Source organism: Parasteatoda tepidariorum, chromosome 1 (genome assembly GCF_982258835.1).
Source record: "Parasteatoda tepidariorum strain Cologne lab strain chromosome 1, Ptep-v5.0, whole genome shotgun sequence".
Classification (NCBI taxonomy): domain Eukaryota; kingdom Metazoa; phylum Arthropoda; class Arachnida; order Araneae; family Theridiidae; genus Parasteatoda; species Parasteatoda tepidariorum.
In genome coordinates, this window is record NC_141755.1 from 43565645 (window position 1) to 43587795 (window position 22151).

General features: G+C 27.3%; 1 protein-coding gene across 4 annotated transcripts in view; it reads right to left on the minus strand.

Annotated features, from left to right (window-relative positions):
• The window catches only part of LOC107446472 (allatostatin-A receptor), a 78608-nt gene extending 61510 nt beyond the window's left edge, over positions 1-17098 (minus strand). For 2 of the 4 annotated variants that reach the window (XM_016061141.4, XM_087162548.1), the window contains exon 1: positions 16946-17077. The gene's annotated coding sequence lies outside the window, so the exon portion shown is untranslated. Of the gene's footprint in view, positions 1-16945 lie in introns of all 4 variants that reach the window. The other 2 variants (XM_016061140.4, XM_087162547.1) reach the window with 2 other exon arrangements.
• Positions 17099-22151: the final 5053 nt, after the last annotated feature.

Consider the following 22151-nt stretch of genomic DNA (forward strand, 5'->3'; position numbering starts at 1 on the left):
TTTTATTTGTTTGTAAGTAACTAATATAGCTTTATAAGAATAACAATTTTGCTTAAGTGTTATTCTTATAAGGCATGTGGACTATTTAAATTAATATATTTTTATTTATGAGAGTAAATTGAAAAGATAAAAAACGGTTTTTTAAAAGAAATTTCAAAATACACTTTCGAATTTTACCTGAAATTCCGAGTATTTTTAACATCCCGGAAATGCAGAGTAAAGTAAAAGTAAATAGCTCTTTTGTAAACTTCAGTCACAGGCGTTTGAGTCACAAGTGCTGTCAGAGAAGAAATAAAATCTAACCAACCAAATAAAATAAATATTTTTCTTTGCCCGCTGCAAGGAAATGTTTTTCAAAAATTTATTTAAAGGAAAATAAGAATTTTGATAGATCTAAAGGATTATTTAAATGCATTGGATATTATGTATTTGAAAACAACTTTGTGACGGGTGTGATTTTTCTCAGAGTGGATTTTCGTTTATTTTGTTGGCAATTATCTAATTTATGAAAAACATGAAAATTTTAATTTGCCCAATAAAAAAAAGGCAACATAATATTCGACTAAAATTATCAAAAAGAAATGATATCAGATCAACAACATTTGCTCAAATTTTACCAGTCAATTTCTTATCATCGAGCAACACCCTCTTTTCGAAAAATAAAAAATTACAAAAAATCACACAGCTTTTAAATCATTTTATTTCTTTTTTTAATTTTCTGACAAACTTCATTAGTCGTTTACTAAAATCAGATGTTTATTAAGAACCCTTTTAAAACATTTTTGTAAAAATTTGGCAGATTCGCACGTTATTATAGCGTAAAAATGAAACTTTCATAAAATGATTGAATTTAATTTAAAAAGTCAAAAATGTTAACATTTTTATTAATAAGCGTATCGAAGTCACTTAGGTTCACCTTCATCAGAAGAAAAAAATGGCAGGGCTCGTTAGAAATAGATCATATAATCTAACAAAGGTTATACCACAAGGTATAACCTTTTAAATATACTGTTAAAAATAGCAACGTTAAAATATTTGATCTGGATTTTTGGAAAAATTCTACATCATCAAATATATCAACTCAATTGTTAATGATCTTTGACTTTAACCACACTTTTCAAATGCTTGGAAAACATTAACTTTTATTTTATTTCATTTCATATTCTAATATACGTATCTCTCCTGATATCGTCCATTTTTATGCTTTAAATGCTCCTAGAATTTTGGATATGTTAACGAATGGAAATGTTCGTTGGATAAATTTCCGGAAATTTCCATTATAGAGTGTTTTTAAGTTTGACTATAAATAGAATCCGGTTTTGTTACAGAGATTATTAAAATAGATTACTACGTAGATGTAAGGAAATGAGTTTAAATTATTGGTAAAAAATACATGATGATACTCGATGATGATTTTTTTAAAGACTTGCTTGTGAATTTCTAAAAGACTGCAACGCTTCAGTCAATAATTCAGTCTTTCTGTTCTCATGTGATCAAAAATAACTAAGATTGAAATTAAATACTTTGAAATAATTTTCAAATGATTTCCACATTTATTGTATTTGTTGTGCATTTTATATTATATTTTTGCTTTCCTTTATTTACCAGCATCTCCACATTATCTTTCATGAAATATCCGGATTCATACTTGAATATACAGACCACAGTTCATAAGTTTGAATCAGAACTGTGTATAAACGTAGATATGTTTTTAAATAGAAAATCTTAAAAACTTTAAATATATTTTTAAATAAAGTATCTTGATTTTAAAATTACAACATTTTGAAAGGTATGTATTATTTTCATAATTTATTTAACTTTATTTTCACATTACAAAAGTAGGGCCTTAAGACAATTAAATTGCCCTTGTTTGGATTTTGAAAAGTCTAATATTCATGCATTTAAATAAAAATACACCTTTCACAAAAAGAATCGACAACTTAATATTTATTTTTATTTTTTTAAATCATAAAGCTGGTGCCGATTTTACTAAATTCTCTAAACTATGGGCACTATTTACATAATTTTGAGAAAACCGGAATTTAAACAAAAATTCAGAATTGACTTCTGTACATACAGACCGGCAAAAACAATTTAAAATGCTGAAATTTTAACGATAATTGGAATAAACATCTTGCAAATAGTAATCCATGCTACTAAACTAGGAAAAAAATTCCCTATAAACGCAGTCACGCAATTAGGAGAATTCATATAATACTTTGAAATCAAGTTTAAATATAAATGTATTGTTTGTTTTCCAATATAAGAACCTCAAGTAAGAGATCTATGAAGTTACATTGTAAACTTCAACATCGAAGTCTCCGAACAACCACGACAAAAATGAGCAACTATTCTTAAAAATAATGATAAAATGATGTTTCATACGAACGGAAAGGAAATCCATCAGTTTTAAAACTCAAGTTAATGAAGTTTTAGAAAGAATTACTGCTGACTCATTAGTTTCCATCTTAACTGATAAACAAATAAGTTAAAATGCAGCAGCATCATTGCTTATAAAAATAAATTTCAAAGTCTTCATCTTTTAAGGAAAAACCCATTTGGTTCATCAATTTGATTAAATAGACGTCAGACGATGCTTTTTTTAGAAGTTTTAATCAAAGTGTCGGAAAGCTAATCAAGTTATACCAGATCATTTTCCTCTCTTATTTATCGACTTCTTCAGTCTGAAAAGACTTTTTAATTAACAAGGAATGGCTTAAAATCATCCCTGGTTATAATTTAAACTTTTTGATGATAAATAATTGAGAAAATACGCTAAATAAGTAAATGAAGCTATTAAAAAAAGCTAAAACACTGCTCGAAGTGCTTATAAATTATTTAAGTAATTCATAAAATCACTTGGATAAGTAATTAAAAAAATCAAAGCCGTAATTAATAAAGCGTTTTTTAATTGGAGACTTTAAATGTGTAACATCAAACAATTTTTTTTTCATTTCCAGTTGAAGAATTTTCTTCAACTGAAAGAAATCTTCAACTCAATTTCTGAGAATAAGTGTCGTTCCTAAAAGCAATATTTTTAGTAGATTTAGATAAAAGTATAATATTAAAAAATTTCCAACGTTTACTTTTTTTATCTTCATCTTGTTGAATTTAACTGTAGACAAAGTAAATTATTTCTTCAATGCACTTTCCCTTTAACACAATGTTTGGGAAATTCTATTTCAGACGTTGGTGTGTATTATACAGAAGCTTAATTAGCTATTCTGTTAGGAATGCGGATTCAGAGATTTAATGGCTTCAGCTGGTTTACTGTCCAGGCTTGTTGCGTCCAATGTGCATTCAAAATAGCAAATATGGCGTTGCCTACCCAAAATGTGTAGCTATTAATTAAAAATTACATAATCTAATTTACTCACTGATTTATAAACCAATAAGCACTAATTACGAATCATAATAATAAATTATTTATTATACTAAAGTTATTAATTTAAATATTTTATAGATATAAAAATACTGAAGAGAGTTTTTATTAAGTCTTATTTAAAAAAAAAAATGCCTACAACTCATACAAAAGATTCCCTCTTAACAGACTTCTGTTTAAACATTTTTCCTCTTCAACTGAAGCGATTGAAAAGTAATAATCTTCAAAGAATTTGTAATTGTAGGATTATTTTTAAACTCAGATAATTCCGTAAATTGGGTGAAAAACCTTGGGGTTGCTAAATTCGTAGTTCATTAAGAAACATATAGTTCTTCAGGAAAACCTTTAAACACACGAAATGACAAAGTATTCAAATTTAACAGTAAGCACATGAGTGGATATAATGACGTCATGTTAGTAACACATCATATTTAAATTGAAAAATTTAATAAATAACACATTATAAATGTTTGTTTATTTAGTGAAAAGAAATAAAAAAATACATTTTAGTCAATTTAATCAAATATTTGTCAGCTATTTAATTTAGAACAAAGTTTCGTTTTACTGCTGTGCTTTCAGTTCGTTTTAATCCAGAAAAAAAGAAGCCAACACTATTATTTAAATTGCTAAGTGATATCAATAGGTAATTAATTCAAATAGAAAATTTGATGAATCATTGATATGATTAGGGGACATTATTGAAAAAAAAAATTGTCTGTATCATATTTGGCTAGACAGCCAAATATATTGATGGTAAATTTTGTAATCATTGAATGATTCCAAAGATTATTAACATGGCCCCCTATTTGCTGGCTAAGCAATCTGTTTGCTGACGCTCACCAGCTCCAATGATTGCTTCGCTATAATAGCTGTTTCTTGATATAAAACAGTTGAAATTATTCAACTAAAAATATATGTACTAAAAGTACTCTTAAGGATCTATAACTGAACACAAATCATTTTTCTAAGTAATCATTTTTTGAAATAACGTTTAAAATTAGAAGTATATAATAGGAAAACAATAACTTTATGACTCATATCGTTTTTAGACTAATGACAACCAAAGCAGTATGGAAAATAATGTGGAAAAAGTGGATCCTACCATGTGATTTTCCAGCCAATAGAAATGTATTGACTACAATGAAAAACTACGACACCATCATTAGATTTTTATAAATAGTAAGAAACACCAAACATTTGATTTAGTAATATAGTTCTTTATATTTATCATTATAAAATTATACTCACAAATTAAAAAATAGACTTCATTTGTTTCAGAAAGTATCTGAGTACCTCACTTAAATACTTTTAGTTATTATTTGTTATATACTGAGGGGCTTAACCTCCTGTTCGCTATTGCTCACTAGCACTCGATATTCGTTTTTTCTGCCTACATCTTGCTTATTATTCTAGATTTTATACTTTAATATCTTATTTACATTAGTGGCAGGAATTCAACTCTCAACTTGTAAAAAAAAACACAAAAATTATGACAGAGAATTTTTCTTACACATCAAATGATATAATTAATTTATCCCAGTTTAGCATATTGTTGCTGGCAACAATTTATATAAATTGACTACGATTAGTTCTTTCTTTTTTCTCAAAAAACGCGAAAATTTCTCTATATAAATTTCTTAATCACCCTAAAATAAATTTTAATTTCAAAGAATACGAGGTGCCTTGCTTAAATACAGACATAAGAATATTTGCATCCCAATTATGAGTCATTTATCCATACTCTTAGTTAGACTAAATTGCAAGGTTCAACTTTTAGACTCAATTGACATACTCATCAATAACACTTTAATCTCAGAGAGTTTCTTAAACATTTTATTTTATTTTAGAGCGGTCGTTGAACAGCCGACCCACTATTAATGGTTTACGATTACTAATGTTCAACTCCGTAGCTTTGTAATTTTGAACCCAATTCAGAAAACAATGTAACTCCTGGATCGAGTAATGGGAGAAATTTGCCTTCGTGGAGGACTTTTTGATGGAGCTAACCCGCATTTGTGTTACATGGAGAGGAAGACCACGAGAATCTCCCACGGTTTGCCTGACGGCAAGAGGACTCTAACCTATGATCCCTCTACCACTGAAGTTATTTCACGTCAGCACAGTGGTCGGTGCAAGCCGGATGCGAAATTCGCATCGATTGGGATTTGAACCTGGTTCGCCTCATTGGAAAGCGAACGCTCTTTTTCTAAAATTGTTCTATCTTATACTTTTTGAGTTATCAGAGAGAAAATATTTTTCTGTGAAAGTTTTCAGAAACTGTCTCATCAGCACTAACAAAAACAGTAACTTTAATGAAGCTGCAAAAGTATTATAATTCTTACGCTAATAACTTTTTCAAAATTTAATTATGTCGCGTAAGAAAATCATTAACATTGAAATAAGGATTATAACCTCATAAAAACATTTTGATATCTGAATGTTTCCTAAATTATTTCACACTTAATATTGCCATACCTAAAGGCCTGTTTAGACGATCCAATTTCTTGGACAGAGATTGATTGATATTGATGGAAACTTGTTTTGCTTTGAGCTTTGATCGTGTAAACAAACATCCAAGAACTTGGTCCAACTTCTTGGACGATAGTAGAGCATGTTCTACTTTCCATCCAAGTTTTTTCTCCCTTAACCAATCAGCGTCTTAGGTTTTGTGACGTCAACAATCATTCAGCAAATTATATCATCTTCTTGTCTGTTTTCATATATTTTAGTCCAAATAAATTTATCTGTTGCTTTTTATTTGTGTTATTATGATTTTATTTGAATTTATTTAGTAATTTTAAACTTATGTTAGTATTATTTTATAATGTTGAATATGAACAAAGCGCATGCGCAAGTGTTTCTTTCAACGAATCAGCGACATTCAAGAACTTGGATAGTGTCAACGAATCATCCAATTTCTTGGACAGAGAAATCCGTCCAATTTCTCGGATTCAAGATATTGGACCGTGTAAACAGGCCTTAATAGGTTTGTGTCAGTGGTCAGAAGTAACGCACGACCCTGAAGTCACTACCTTTCTTCGTAGTTGGTAGTACAGTGTGCTACAAAAGTTGTGAGTAGTGTGATACCAAAAAATAGTAATTTGTTGCTATTCCTGGCAACTGCTTTTAACGTTAGTTGAAAAAAGAAGTACCGTTCTAACTCATTCAATTTTTCGAATCTTACGAATTCAAATCTTCGCGGTTCTGTCAACGGAGGCAATGAAAATGACCCTGTGGCTGCAGCTGTGCTTTGACAGACATTACGTACTTAAAATCACGTATAACTAACATTAAAACTAGCCATTATGTAAAATAAATAATTATTCACTTTAGTCACGCTTTAACATGCGAATGCACATTTCTGAAAAATTGATGTTATTTCAAAGAAGGGGAACGTATTTTCGATACACTCAATTTCTAAGAGGAAATAAAAAAGCATTAAACAATTTAAAAGATGCAATTATTGGATAATTTTGCATTTCTCAAATTAAATATTGGCTGTCGAAAAGTGTATAAAAAGTTGAAGATTAAACAAACAAACAAGATTAAACAATTTCGAAAAAAATATTTTGGAAAAACAAACTCGCTCTTGTAAAAATGAATAAATATTTCTTAAATATTCCCTTATATTTAACGTAAGCCAATTTCTTATTACAACCATTTTGAACATTGGTGTAAATTGAATTCTCCAGCAAAGTTCATCTTATTAAAGTCGTGAAATAGTTTTAACTAAATTTTAAAGTTGTATGTAGTTACTACATTTTAAAAAATGGAGTTGTAGTTGTACCCAAGTCAAAATTTTTGATGGTTTATATTCGTTTCAGTGCGATTTAAATGACCCAACATCATTTGATGGTCACTATTAGCCAACATTTTCCATTATGCATTCATGGTTTTTGCTATGCCATTAAACTGTCATTTTCATGATGGAAAATTTTACTTTAATATTATGATGGTTAACCATCAAGAGAAGCGTGATTCTCATGGAACAACTATTAATGCTAATCCTTGATGGTTCATGATTGTTCCAAAAATACATTTCCATTAGGGTTTAATGAGAATTCTTGTTAGTTCTCTGAAATATACCATCAAAATAATTTGGTTCTTTCTTATGTTGGCCCATCATAAATCAGTCCGAATTCCTACATTGGGGTGATGGTGGTTCATGATCGTTCCAACATTTGATTTCTAAAAAGCTATAATGAAAATTTCTGATGGTTCAACATAAACAAATCATCAAAACAAGTTACTATTCTAAGGTTGGATCATCATAAATCAGTCCTAATTCCTACTTTAAAGTGATGGTTACTTATGTTGCTTACCATCAATAAGTATAATGTTTCATGATGGAATTATTGTTGGTCCATCAATGGAAAAACCATCAAAAATTTTGACTTGGGTTGTTAACTACATTTGTAACAAAGTAGTTGTAGTAAACTACAAAAAAATGTAGTTTTTCTGACCACTGGTTTGAGTTTTGATGTTGAGAAACGTGATCTGAAACAGCGGTGAAAACGACTGTAATTTTTTAATACAAAGAGAAACTAAGAGTTGTATTCAAAAATTGATTCGAAGAAGAAAAATAAATCAATAAAATGTATTATAAACCTTAAAATCAGAAATATAATTTTGATTTAGACCTAACACTTCAAAAGTGATTGTTCAAAATTGAATTTATTTTAATCAGAGTTTGACTATAGAAGTTCGCTTAAAGTTATCTGTAAAATTGATTTTATTTATACTTGACCCGAGTAAATTCTATCCTCTAGAACTCTTTAATCAGACACCCACTGAACATTCGCGTCGAATTAATGTCTGGAAAGCTAATTGTAAAGAACTTTGATTCAGTTAAAGTGATTGGCTGACTTCAATTAGTATTTACATGTATAAGACAGTTGGATTTAAGTTAATAGAAACTTACAAAGATTTAAACTGCATTCACAAGAGAATAAAAGTGAGAATTAATTTTATTCAGTAGGTCTAAGAATTTCAGGTCGAAGCGAGATTTAGGACAGCTTGTGAAACAATGTCTGCAATGTTGTCAAATGAAATGCTATCTTATCAATGCATTAGCCTTGCAAAATTCCAAACTAATGAAATGTTAAGAGATTAAAGTGTCACTTATTTTTTTTTGCTGCTTTATATCCAATGCTATGAGATCTATTTTAGATTTAAAATAAAAATTTATAAGAATACTTATTTTGATGAAACCATTAAAGTTTTAACAAAAGGAAATGATACAATAATTTTAAAAATTCAGTCAAATGCAATTTTTAAATTATTTTAAATTGAATTTTTTTTTGAAATTTAGGAAAAAAAAATTATACAGTTTTCAAAAACTCAAGTAGCGTATTTCTTGAAATTTTTCATCAGTAAAGACATTATTACGTAGTTTAGATCTTAGAAATGTTACCCTAATAATATATAATTAATTTAAAAATCAATTTATTAATATACAATCATAACTATTTAACAATCTAGGTTGTTTTTGAAGCAGAAACTGAGTAACTGTTGTTAGAAGGCTTACTACATGAAATGACTGTTTCAAATTCATCTCACTTAGCTAGACAACCGAGCCAGATCTTGCGCCACAATTTCAATCATAAATTTTTTTTTGAAAAAAATAAGATGATTAAGAATTAAATTGGTGTTTTCGTCAAAGAAAATAAGCAAAAATAGAAGTGAAAAAAAGAAAAACTAGAAAATGGAGTTTTCCAAACACTATGACTCAATTGGTGACGAAAATAAGAAATCGAATATTTTTACAATTACGTAAATCTTAATTCTATAAATAGAAATAAGTATCTTGAAATGCTTGTTCTACAATGCTTGTTTAATCTAATATCAGATCTAGTTACGAGGAAGATGATATAATTTTTTATTTTTTATTTTATAACTGTTTCGTTATTTTTATTTCGAAATATATGATTACGGTTCGGACAGCTTTTCAATAAACTAACTGTAATTATTTACCATTTTTACCATTTTTTGCTTTAAAATATCAAAAGAAGTTTATTTTTTATTTACACAATATGAATACATTAATGACAAAATTGAATTTCTTTTTCATTCTATGTAAGAAAAGATTTTGGAAATTGATTGATCCACATTTTTCTTAATTCAAACTAATCTATAATTTAATTTTTAAATAAACTAGGAAATATCCTTAAACCTTAATAATTGAATTAGTATAAATATGTTTTATGGAAATTAACTAAGCGTATATTTTTCATTTTTTTCTAACATTCGTAACAGAATTATTTCCCCTTACTAAGTCATTTTCCGCTTCCTGAGAGCTTTCAGCGTACTTCAGATAATTGCATTTATTTCTTTTGTGAACATTCTAAAGGTATGTATATATAAAAAATATTGATGCAATATTTTTCTACTAGAGACTTATTTTATACAAGATTAGTATTTTATTTGCGTATACAAACTTTTGGTTAAGTTCCAAAACTCTATTCTATTACATAAGAAATTACTCTGGTTTTACTTAAATAATTCTAGATGCCCAGTTTTTATTAAGATATAAATGAGTGAATATAACTAAAATCTGTTTTATTTGCAACATTTTATTTATTGTTGTAGCTAAAATATGGTCCAATTATTCAATTATTATTGTTCATTTAGTAGGTAATTTTTTAATGATGCTTAATTAATTTTAATAATTAATATTAATTGAAAGTAGAAATAGATACTATGTACTATGAAGTAAAATTAATAGAGAAATGGTACTTAATTGTTTCTGAAAAACATAAAAATTGCCATATGGTAATGGAGAAATGTAAAAAATTGCCATATTATTATCGACGCCAATAACGCTTAATTAATTTTGGTAATGGGTATTACTGTTATTATGGTAATTTCTGCGGCTTTAATAGGCTCGAAATGCACAAATACAGATACAATGTATTAAATTAGCATATTTGATATTGATTAAAATTGCATCGAAACTGGGAAAATTTACTGTGAAAAGAAGATTTTTACCATCCTTCTATAAGATATAAGAACCGGTGAAAATTGCGCGATTGTAATAACTTTTGACTATGAGTTGGCCTCGAGCAAGAGCATAATGCAATTGATTCTGAATACAATTTATCCTTATTTTGATGGGAGAAACTACTAAAAACATGTTTTGCATAATCTAATAACGTAAAGTCACCTGTATGAGCAAAATATAATTATAAATTTAAAAAGTGGAATTTACGTCCCGTTTGACCACGGGTATTCTGCTAGTATGAATAATACTAAAATGAAGAGTTTGCATGTATGTACGTTTTTTTTATAATTTCAGAATCATTTAAGCTAAGATTCTGAAATTTTCGCTGTGATTAGAAGGGAAAATTTTAGCTCCCAATACAAGAAAATCGTTCAGAAGTTTTAAATATAGTTCGAGAGAGATTTTGAAAAATGTAATTTTTTTAATGGTTGCCATGCCGACTAACCAGTATTTCAAATTAGAATAAAGATGATTCTGTTTAATAAATATATTTATTAGATGCTATTTTCATCGAAAAACGTTTATTGCTCATTAATTAAAAAAAAGTTATTTGCACGTTCCTTTATATTTAATTATACTTTAATTCTCATGACAGATAAACTTAAGTTGAAGTGATCTTTGGTCGACCGCCTAACTGAATTCACATTTCTGAAAATTATTTGAAAACGCATGCTTTTTTTGCTTATAGTTAAACTATAGTTATACTATTATTGGCACTAATGTTTCTCAATTAATTATGATAATGGATACTAATCGAAATAAAGAAATTTGGGTATAAACCAAAACGCAAAATTCCCGGGAAAAGGGTACTAATTTGTCAACAGAAGGATAAAAATTAACCTTTCTTTCAATGATGTAAATGTGTCTTAGTTAATTTTAATAATATATACTAATTGAAACAAAAATTTAATCTATGTACTAAAAAGCAAACTTAATAGAGCAGTCGTACTAATTCGTTTAGGAGAAAAGAATTATATTATTGACTAACAAAAACGCTACTCTATTATTAAAAGCAATGTCACTTATTTATGCGTCGCAAAAGTAACTAAGTGAAATAAAAAAAATAGAACCTATTAAGCAAAATTCAAAATTAATTGAAGTATTGTACTAATTCCCTTAAGAGAAGAGTAAAAAATCAAGCTCCTATTGATGAAAACGATGCTAAATGAATTTTAGTAATAGATACTAATTAAAAAAAAAACATTAAGCTATGTACTAAAAAAGCAAATATAATGTAAAAATGGTGCTAATTCATTTAGGGGAAAAGTAAAAAATCGTTATGATATTTCTTGTCGCCTATGATGCTTACCTAAATTTGGCAATAGGCACTATTGGTATTGTAGTAATTCATACAGAAATCAGTACCAAATATACTAATATCAGTACAAAGAATTGAATTAATATCTTCGGTACTAATTAAAAACTGCACAAATACTGTGCAATTTAAATACAGCTAATGTGAAAAAATTCTTACCACCCATTCGAAATAGAAAAGAACAGAAGAAAATAGCTCGATTGCTTCGAAATGAAAAAAAAAAGGCATGTGAAAATCGCTTGATTGCTTTGAAATCGATAAAACAGGAAAAAATTGCTTGATTGCGGTAAACTTTGACCATCGTGATTCGGTCTCTGACAAGAGCATCATGCCAAATGATACTGAATGGGGTTGATCTTTATTTTAATGGGATAAACAATTAAAAGTGCGATTTGTATAACTTAAAACTAATGGGAGTGGCAAAAACAAGTAATTTTTTTAGCTTTATAGATTATTGTGGTATATTTCTTTCAATTTAGGGCATCAGTTTGTATTACGTTGTTTAGTACTAATTTATTGGGTTTTTTTTCCCATCCCGTACAAAGAATGGGTGTATATTGTGATAGAAATTCTCTGGACTTGTTTCTTTTAATATTTTTTATTTATGTATTTCAATTTTTATTCAACCAAAATGTTACAACTTGATAAGTTTTGAATATTAAAGAATATTTATGTATTATTTGTTTCATCTCCTATTCAATTTTTCGCTTAAATAAAATATGTACAATATGAGGCAATATGGAATTTATTAATATTTTTGTCCGTAATATGCCATTCTTAAGTTATGCAAAAATATGCAATGAAGCAATGGTATGAACTAATTTTAATTAATTTATTTAACTTAGAAAACTATATTGTCTATTCTATGTAAAATCTAAGTTATCGTAACAGTCAAGAATATTCTTTAATATAAAGTACCTGGTTGAAATTAAAAAAAATTTCTCGAATCGATTTTTTAAAAAAAGACACTTTTTTTCTCTGTGAATTATTAAGTATAGTGCTGCACTTGTTACATGCAACTTTCAAAATGCAGCGGTTTGAGCGTCCTAATAAAATATTGATATCGTCCTCGCTGAAATACTTAAAGTTACTAAAAAGCAAAATGTTTCGAAACAAAAACCTCGCTTTCTTCTCTTTATTTCAGAATTAACCATTCATGTTCACCGAATTTTTTTAAAACTTTAATGATAACGTGGCATTATGTTTCTCAATAATTCTGTAATATTTTAAATCTTTTATATTTAAAATTACCGTGATTCAAATTTTACTGATTTTAAATCAACTGTGTTTGAACACGACTTTTTCATTAAATATTTTATTCAGTCATATATTGAGCACTTATAGTCTTACGAAATTGCTTATTTTAAGAAATCATAATAAATGGATAATATTAATTAAAAGCAAAATTGCGAAAAAAATAAAAATTAAAAATTTTAATTAGCTCAATTAATTGCTTAAATATGCCTTTTCAATTAAAATAACAAGAAGTTGAAGAAAATTAATTTTTATCCAATCTTATACACGTAAAATTAGCACGTTATCATCCAGTAGTTGTATATGTTTCTGTTATTACTTAGATATTTTATAACCAACCTTCAGAATTACAATTAAGAGAGAAATAACTAGTGAGATTCCTAAATAATATTCCGACATTTATTTATTGAATTCATTTTTGCTCAAAAGGCATTCTAATTTCCATTTATCAATGACACATCACACGTCTACATTTAATATGAACAAAACTTAATTCATTTCCTCATACATATTTATTTTTAACTTTTTAAACATATTACTTCAGACGGCTTTTCGTCAACTGTTGTATTCCGAGCTCCTTATTTTTGGCATAAGTTATCGTTAAATTAAAAATTTAATCCGATAAAAACGAATCAAAAAGAGCACACACATTGTCATTAGGCAACATCGTGATAAAAGATTTCAAAATTTTCTAGTGTAAAATTTTTTTGAAGGTTCTGGATACAATGCTCTCCAATATTTTTGATTAATATTCATCTTGTTACCTTGCCTCCTTTTGAAACTGAAAAGGCGAATTTGTTAAATCAATTTATATTAAAGAAAATTATCAATAATATGATTTGTTGTTTTACTACTAAATGTTTTTTTTTCGCGGCAATTACTAATCATGGCACAACAAGCACATTTTATCACGGCATAACAGGCATGCACTTACCTAGACGTCTCTTTTTTTAATTTATGTGCTTTCGTTCATTCATTTCCTTAATTATCTTCAGTAATTGTATTTTAAATATGTTTAATAAAAATATTTCATTAAATATACGAAGATTCATTACTAATGAACCGTAATGAAATGCAACCTTTCCAGAATTCTTAAGCTCTCTTTTAATTACTGGAGATATAATTAATTCAAATTTATTGCTTCATTAAATTCCTTAGATAGTTCTAAATAAGAGATAATTTAAAGCGCTTTTTTCCTGTTTCGTTACGAAAGTCTTTTTCTATTTCGCGCAAACTAAATTGTTTCCTAACTTTCAAAATATTTTTTGATTAGTAAACATTTTGAAAGACTTTTCATCTCTTTGACAATTTTACGGAACTAACATTAAAATTGATTTTTCAATATAAACTTCTAATTATAATATTTTTATTCAAACAGAGAATTAATTTTTCCATATAAAGTCATGTCAATATACAAAATTATGTAGTCAATTATAACTGAAATAAATGTTCTATATTCTGCTAATAATTGAAGCAGGTTTTAAAAGTTAATAAAGTTATGATAATTTCGTTTTTAAACTGGCATAAAAAAGTACTTATTGTAGCATAACAGAGTTACTTTTATGACTACCTAAATATTGATCTTAATATAATTAAATATAGAGCAAGTTAAATAAAAAAAAGGTCTTACGAAATGACAGTTAAGTACAAAATACCAGATAACTTGAACAACATATTTTGTTTACTTAAAATTAGTTTAGACGAAAAGGTTTGTCAAACTATAAGTTTCTTAATAAAGTACGTCGCTTCCTTTTTTAGAAATCATTTTAAATTATTTTTGCTAGTTTATAATTTCTCAAACCAAATAAATTAATGTTTCAGCTTAGGCTAGTTCTGAGCTAGTTATTGATGTTTTATTAGTTCTAAGTAGTGTTTATAAGAGTAAGAATAGGAGATCACTTTTGTTTCGCTTTATCACTTTCGTTTTGTTTTGGGTATGTTTTAAAAAAATTTTCAAGCAGTAAATGATCAAGCAGTGAACTCATGTTTTCTTTTCTCTTTTTTTATTCATTTTTTTTACATTTTATTTTATTTATTTAATTTCAAATTTGTAATCAAAAAGTAAAAGTTATTTTTTCTACTACCTTTGATACCAATTTATCTTTCGTAATAAAAATTTATAAGTTCATAAGAAATATTAGTAATTAAATGGAATCCTTTTAAAATTTTTACATTTAAAATTTAAGAAAGCTTAAAAATTTTGAGTGTTAATTATAATTCAGCAAGGAAAGTTAGTTAAACAGTATTTCAAGGTACTTATGTTTTACATGATAGAAAGAATGAATATTAACTTTCTGCGAAATTCATATGAAAACGGAAGAATTGCTTCTTCTATGCATTTTGTACAAACGTGTACCCTTTCCCGCATTTTAATTTTTTTTTTACTAATTTGCTTCGACCTGAAATGTATCGTTATCGTTTTTACTCCTAACCTTCACATTAATTTCGAACAAAATAAATCACGTAACTCCTTCTTCAAATCTACGTCTTTACCAATAATCGAATTCAGAGCTTTCAACTTTTCTTTACTTTTGGTTTTTCTTGTTCATCAAAGTCTGCTGTTTTTTTAATACATTTAAATACACAAAATTAATTCCTTACTAAATATAATCATATTTTAATTTTTCAGTACGTCCATTAACGAATCTTCTATTGCTATTTTATAATATTTCAAGCAATATTATTATAATTAATTTGAATTAAAAATAAATATGTTTTCATTCATTGAGGAAATATTCATTAAATAAAAAACTGGAACACACTACAAATAGTTTTTTCTAAAATCAGAATTACCTCATTTCATTATTGATTTTGAAGGTTATCAGTTGCCGAGCCATTTCCCCACATTTAAATAATAAAGATATCTGAAGAAGCGGTAATACTTGGTAAAATTTAAATTTACTTATAATATATAGTTGAAATATGTATAAAATCAACATATGAATCTTTAATATTATATTAAAAAAGTTTAAAAAAAAGCATTTGATGAAATGAAATATCTCTTGAAGTTCCAAAGTTCAGGAGCACATGATAAAAATCAAAGTGAAAAACTACATTCATAAAACATTAAACAACTTTTAAATAATTAAAAAAAATAACCATATTAAATTAAATTATAATCTCAGTATAAATCCTTATTATCTCGCTGAAATTAACATTTCATAGAATTACTACGCAAATTATAAATTGTATCTATAAATAAAAAAAGTGTGTAACAGGTGGCAAGATTTTTATTCGAAAGTAAGCAACCTCTAAGCAAGCGCGTTGATCAATTATATTTTACATCTTTTTTTAAAAAAGAATTTGTATTTTATGTAAATAAAAATTTATAAACTTTATTTGTATAGAGTTCGTTATAAAAGTATGTTTTCATCATAAGCGTGCATAATTGTTGTAATCGGAAAATTCCCTGAGTTGAAAATATGAAAGTGTTATTGTTTTTATTTAAATGAATATAATACATTTGAAATTGATTCTTTTTCATTAGGTTCTCTAATACGAGAAACAAAAATAACAGTGAAAACAATGGTTATCATTACTTATACATAATTTGTGATATTCAAACTAATAAACTGAACACAAACAGTACTTAGAACAATTTAAAATTACTAATTTTTCTATAAAATATGTGCTGTTCATCTCAAAATGCATATCAGCATTTGGTGTATATAAAGTTTAATCATTAGTATTGTTTGTTACTATTTTAATAGTTGAAAAATGTATAATTGTTTTTATTACTGAAAAATAAAAGTACAATCTGGCTCTGTAAATTAAATATTTCTTAAGTGACATTGTAATAATTTCAATTAAATTACACGATACTCTATTTTTTATTAAATTTCCCGTAAAATGTCTTCCAAAACGCATTGGTTTTTGAGACTTTTATACTTTATACATTTAATACAAAACAATATAAAAAATACAAATTTATAATATTTAACTTTCAGAAAAATTAGAATCTTTGAAAAAATTAATATTTAATTTTTAAACTTACCACTGTTTCGAAAAAGCATCGAATGTTTGGTGAAATTCAGGCATGTCTGTCATATTGTACTGTAAATAATGATATCAGTGGAAGAAACATGGATGCGTCTAGCTCTTCGTGAATATTTTCGATAACTGAGAACGAAGTACTGAGGAAGTAACTGAGAAACGGCGGTTGGGGCGCAGAATCACACCCTCACTTGTTGACCAATAGGGGTATCTTCTGCGCGATGCGTGCTCTCAGTGACAACATCCCCCCCTTCTACATCCTTCCTTTATCTATTTCTGGTAATCCTTACCATCCACATTGTACTCCGTCCGCTTTTCATCTGATTCAGGTGAAAATAAAAACATAAATTAACGTTTGAAAAATTAATCTCTTAATACTGCTTTCAAACTCAAACGCTGAAATTTAAATCAATAAAGGAAATTTGGGGCTGATGACTTAAATTATTTTTCTTAATTGAAATTTAAAAAAAAAAGTTTTCATTGTTTGTTTGAAAATTTAAAAGAAAAAGATCTATTTTCAAGTTTAAGACAGGACTAAAATTAGTGACAATTATGCATTTTACGCTTTATTAGAAATATTTCTTATACAGTGTAACCTGACACTTGAATTTATTATTTTGTATCATGTGTACTCTATAACTTAAGTTATCTAGAAATAGCATGTATAATAATTATAGTTATAACCAGCATTGAACTGCCCAACATTTTTTTAGATTTGCGACTACTTTTGGCAAATACTACATAGTATTGTAATTTTTAACCCAATCCAGAAAAAAAGGGAACTCATGGATCAAGAATACGGAGAAAGTAGCCTTGGGGGAAGGCGTTTTGATGGAACTAATCCACATTTACATTACATGGAGAGGAAAACCACGAAATTCTCATATGGTTAGCATGTAGGCTAGAGGACTTTAACCCATGATACGGATATTTTATGTCAGCATTGAGGACGGTGCAAGCTGGGTTTAGAATTCGTATTGACCAGCCATAGCAAGGATCACCAGTCTCTCATTGGGAGGCAAGCACTCTATCCCCTGAGCCATCACGGCTCCCAACTAGAGCATATGGTCATTAAATTTGATTTATTTTAATTAGTTTCGATTACCATATTACTCATTTTTGTTCTTTTGAATCATATAATTAATGATAATTGTCCATAATAAAATATAAGGAAACAAACACATTTTCAAACTTAAAGAAAACAGAAGCTGCAGATTCTGGTTGATGTTAATGATTAAATTTGATATAATTATATGCGGATTTATGATTTAATTATCGATCTGGTTCAGTTTAGATATGAATCAGTTCCCTGCATGTGTAATCATTCCGAAGAAGTGCATCTGGTGAAACTCATTGCTTTAAGAAATGTTATCAAAACTTTAAAATAGCGTGTCTGATGATATGATTACATTAAACTGCGGTTTTTGAAGGAAATTAGTTAATTAATAAGGTGATTGGCCTCTTTCTTTCAGAAACGCTGTTTTCGAACACTGAATTAATGATGGAAGGGGGTTGTAAGTTGAAGTAGGCCTTCCTGGAGCATCCCAGACATACTTAGCATGAGTGCACGAGTGAGGTCTGGAGAAATAGCGGCAAGTAACTCATACGGCAAGTAACTTCACGTTCACAAATATTGCTTAATAAATGCGCTCTTTAGGACTAGAGTTATCCTACACTCGAATAAATTCAATCTATATGTATGTATTAAAGGAAAAACACAGTATTATGCATGTACGCATCAGTCTACATCTGTATACATCAGTCACATTATATTTCTCATAACACAAATATTATATATTATTTTTCAGACAATATGTTATAGTCTCTTACTATCTCCATTTAAATACATGAATAAGAGACTCGCTGCTCATCCTCCAATATCAAGAGACTGGAAACATAATTTCATCGGTTTGAGCAAGCTTTATGTTGGGTCATCGCACGAAAAAACGGTGAGGTTGGCCTAGTCCAAGCCCAGAATTAAAAGACATACAGGGATTCAGGTTCTTCATAAAGTTTTCATCGAAATATTGTATTCTCTTAATTTTGTATATTGAATATTTGTGAATAAAATATTTAAAAAAAAAAAGAAAACTCCTACGTTCATTAATACCATTGCATTGAGTTTATAAATCTTCAAGTTGTTTTCAACGATAAGGTTAATCTTACACATGAACTAGCCTCTTAATGATTCTTTAATAGTCAATGTTAAACTATGGACTTAAAATAGTAATGCAGAGAGATATACTATGAAGAGAGATTCATGTCAGGAACCGAACTAGGTCCAAAATGATGAGTAGCCCTTACAGACAAGTACTTAAATTTTCTGCCCAAAAACAACCAAGCATAAACTTAAAACAGTAAGTGGCTTACTTGACCAAAATAAGATATCATTTCGATATTTATAACATGTTGTGAAGAAACAAAAGTGAAATCATTCATTTACACTAATTTCTTGTCAAAGTATTTAGATAAAACATTATTTTTGGGTTAATATGCAACTTTAGAAATTAAACTCTCTTCATTGAATATTTCTTGTTAAATTTGAAGGTAAATTTAAAATATGGAACTATTTACTATATTAAATAACAACTTCACTTTTACTGTTTATTTTTTCATTTTTCATTTTTTTGTGAATTTAAACTTTCCGAGAAAAATACATTTCGAATTAACGAAGTGATACTCAAATAATAATCCTTTGAAAATGATAGAAAATTAAAAAAACAAATGCAGAAATTTTGAATAAAAGTTAAAAGAACAGGAGCTCAACAAATTTAGACCAACATCTATCTACTACACACACTCATAAATTCTTACTTATATTATTCGTAAGATATATTGACAATTTCGAAAAACTAGTTTTTAGTGTGTGTGCATAAAAAGAAAGTTCTTTTAAACAATACGTTAATTCTCAAGTATATTGTAAAGGCAGGAGATACAGAATACATTACAGAACTCTTTTATTGCTTTGACTGTCGATCGCATTTTTCTTACGTAACTGCACTCTAAATCGTGAGTTCAATTTTGTAAACTATTTTAAATAAAAACTTTTTTCTTCTGTCTCTGGTATTTTCAATACTTACATCTTCCAAAACATTATTACTCACTGTTTCACACTTTAAATTTTACCAAACATAAATATTTTATATATATATATATATATATATATATATATATATATATTTCTTATATCTTACATATTTAAAATGGAAATTCCCAGAATAAAGTAATAGTTTTTCAAACCATCAGCTTTCCTCCCTTACAGAAAAAATACATCAAAGATATTTAAAGTGTTTGTGTATGGAATAGTTTAGCTAGTTTAAATCTTTAGCTCAAACTTAATACTTATTATAGGCGATTTATAGATTATACTTATTATAGATTTAAAATAAAAATTCCATTTGGTAAAAACTCATCGATTATAAAAACACATTTTAATCATTATAGATTGCTCTAATCCACCGATTTTGCTCGATGTCAAAAAAGAGGATTATCAATCCTTAACATAAAAGTAACACTTATTACAATACTTCTTTACACTTTTATATATATATATATATATATATATATATATATATATATATATATATATATATATATATATATATATATATATAAATACAAGAAAACACGAAGAAAGTTAAGAAAAACAATAAATTTCATTTATTGCGCTTAAGCTGCAAGTAAACAGAACCCATAGAGATAAGTTCAAAATGAAGATTAAAACAAAGAGATTTTAATGACATATGAAAAAAGGGGGAATGAATAAGTAATAAGTAAAAAAATAACAAACAACAGTTTAAAAAAAAAGGATAAAATTTTATTTAAAAAACCGGAGAAAAAAGCCGGAAAAAAGATATAATCTTTTTATCAGCCCACACGATTATATCCGTAAAACGGAGTGCTTTCTGATATTGTATCAATAAAGCCAAAGCAAAATATATTAATACAATAGTGTGAGGAGCACTCGAAAAAATTTTTTATGAAAATTACAACAAACAAAATAGAACACAAAAAGTAAAAATAACATGCAAAAACAGAAAATAAAATAAAAGAAAATAAAAAGAAAAAACAGTAAAAATGTACTATAAAGCGAGTAGCGAAATCAGATCAACTTACATGGACGGAAATTTTTCAAGAATGATTTAAAAATGTTTTCGCAGAAAGATAGCCAGATTACAAAATATGAAAACAAAAGCGCAAATTGACTGTAACAAGAGGGTTTTAAATTGTCGTTCTTACTGCACTGCTGAAGTGATTTGTTATTCTGTGCATTGATTTGTTAGTTACCAAGGATGGGCCCGAAATGGATGTGCGCAAGGTAATTTTATACTGGATAATTTTAAAAATTGACCATGAATAGTTTATTTAAGAAAAAATATGAAATAGAAAAGATAAACAAAAATTGCCTGTTTCGCAAATAATTTTAACCACGGATTTGCACGAAATGGATTAGCGCATGGAAAAATTATATAAATTATCAAAGAAAAAAAAGAAAAAATTTAGTAAATAATTTTAACACGGATTTGCCCGAAATGGATTTGCGCATGGAAAAATTAACAAAGAAAAAAATTTCTTTATTGATACAATATCAGAAAGCACTCTGTTTTATGGATATAATCGTGTGGGCTGATGAAAAGATTATAGCTTTTTTCTGGTTTTTTAAATAAAATTTTATCCCTTTTTTTTCTTTTTTTTTTAAACTGTTGTTTGTTATTTTTTTACTTATTACTTATTATTTCCCCCTTTTTTCATATGTCTATTTCTTTTATTCTTCATTCTTAACCTTAAATTGTAGGCGTATTTTATAATATATTTGTTCTGATATTAAGAATCCTTTTATGTAGTTATAATTAAAAGAACTAAATAGCTTTAAGTTACAATTTTATTTGTTATTTATTTAGTACCCCATAATTTATGTCTTTACAAATAAAAAAAAATCATGCTTTTTAAAAAGACGAAAGTCGCAGTCAGTCAAAATTATTACCATTATGAAAATTGTACAATGCAAATATTATCATGGAAATAATATTGTATACATGACGTAGCTGTAAATTGTAATTTGTAATGACGCTTTAGGATCTGTATTAGTTAACTATTTTTTTTGAAACTATATTTTCTCAAAACCTTCAAAAAACTGTTCTTTTACCTAACCATTTATACTTTTTTTCTGAAAAATTAATAATTGTTCGCCATGCCTCATTTTATTT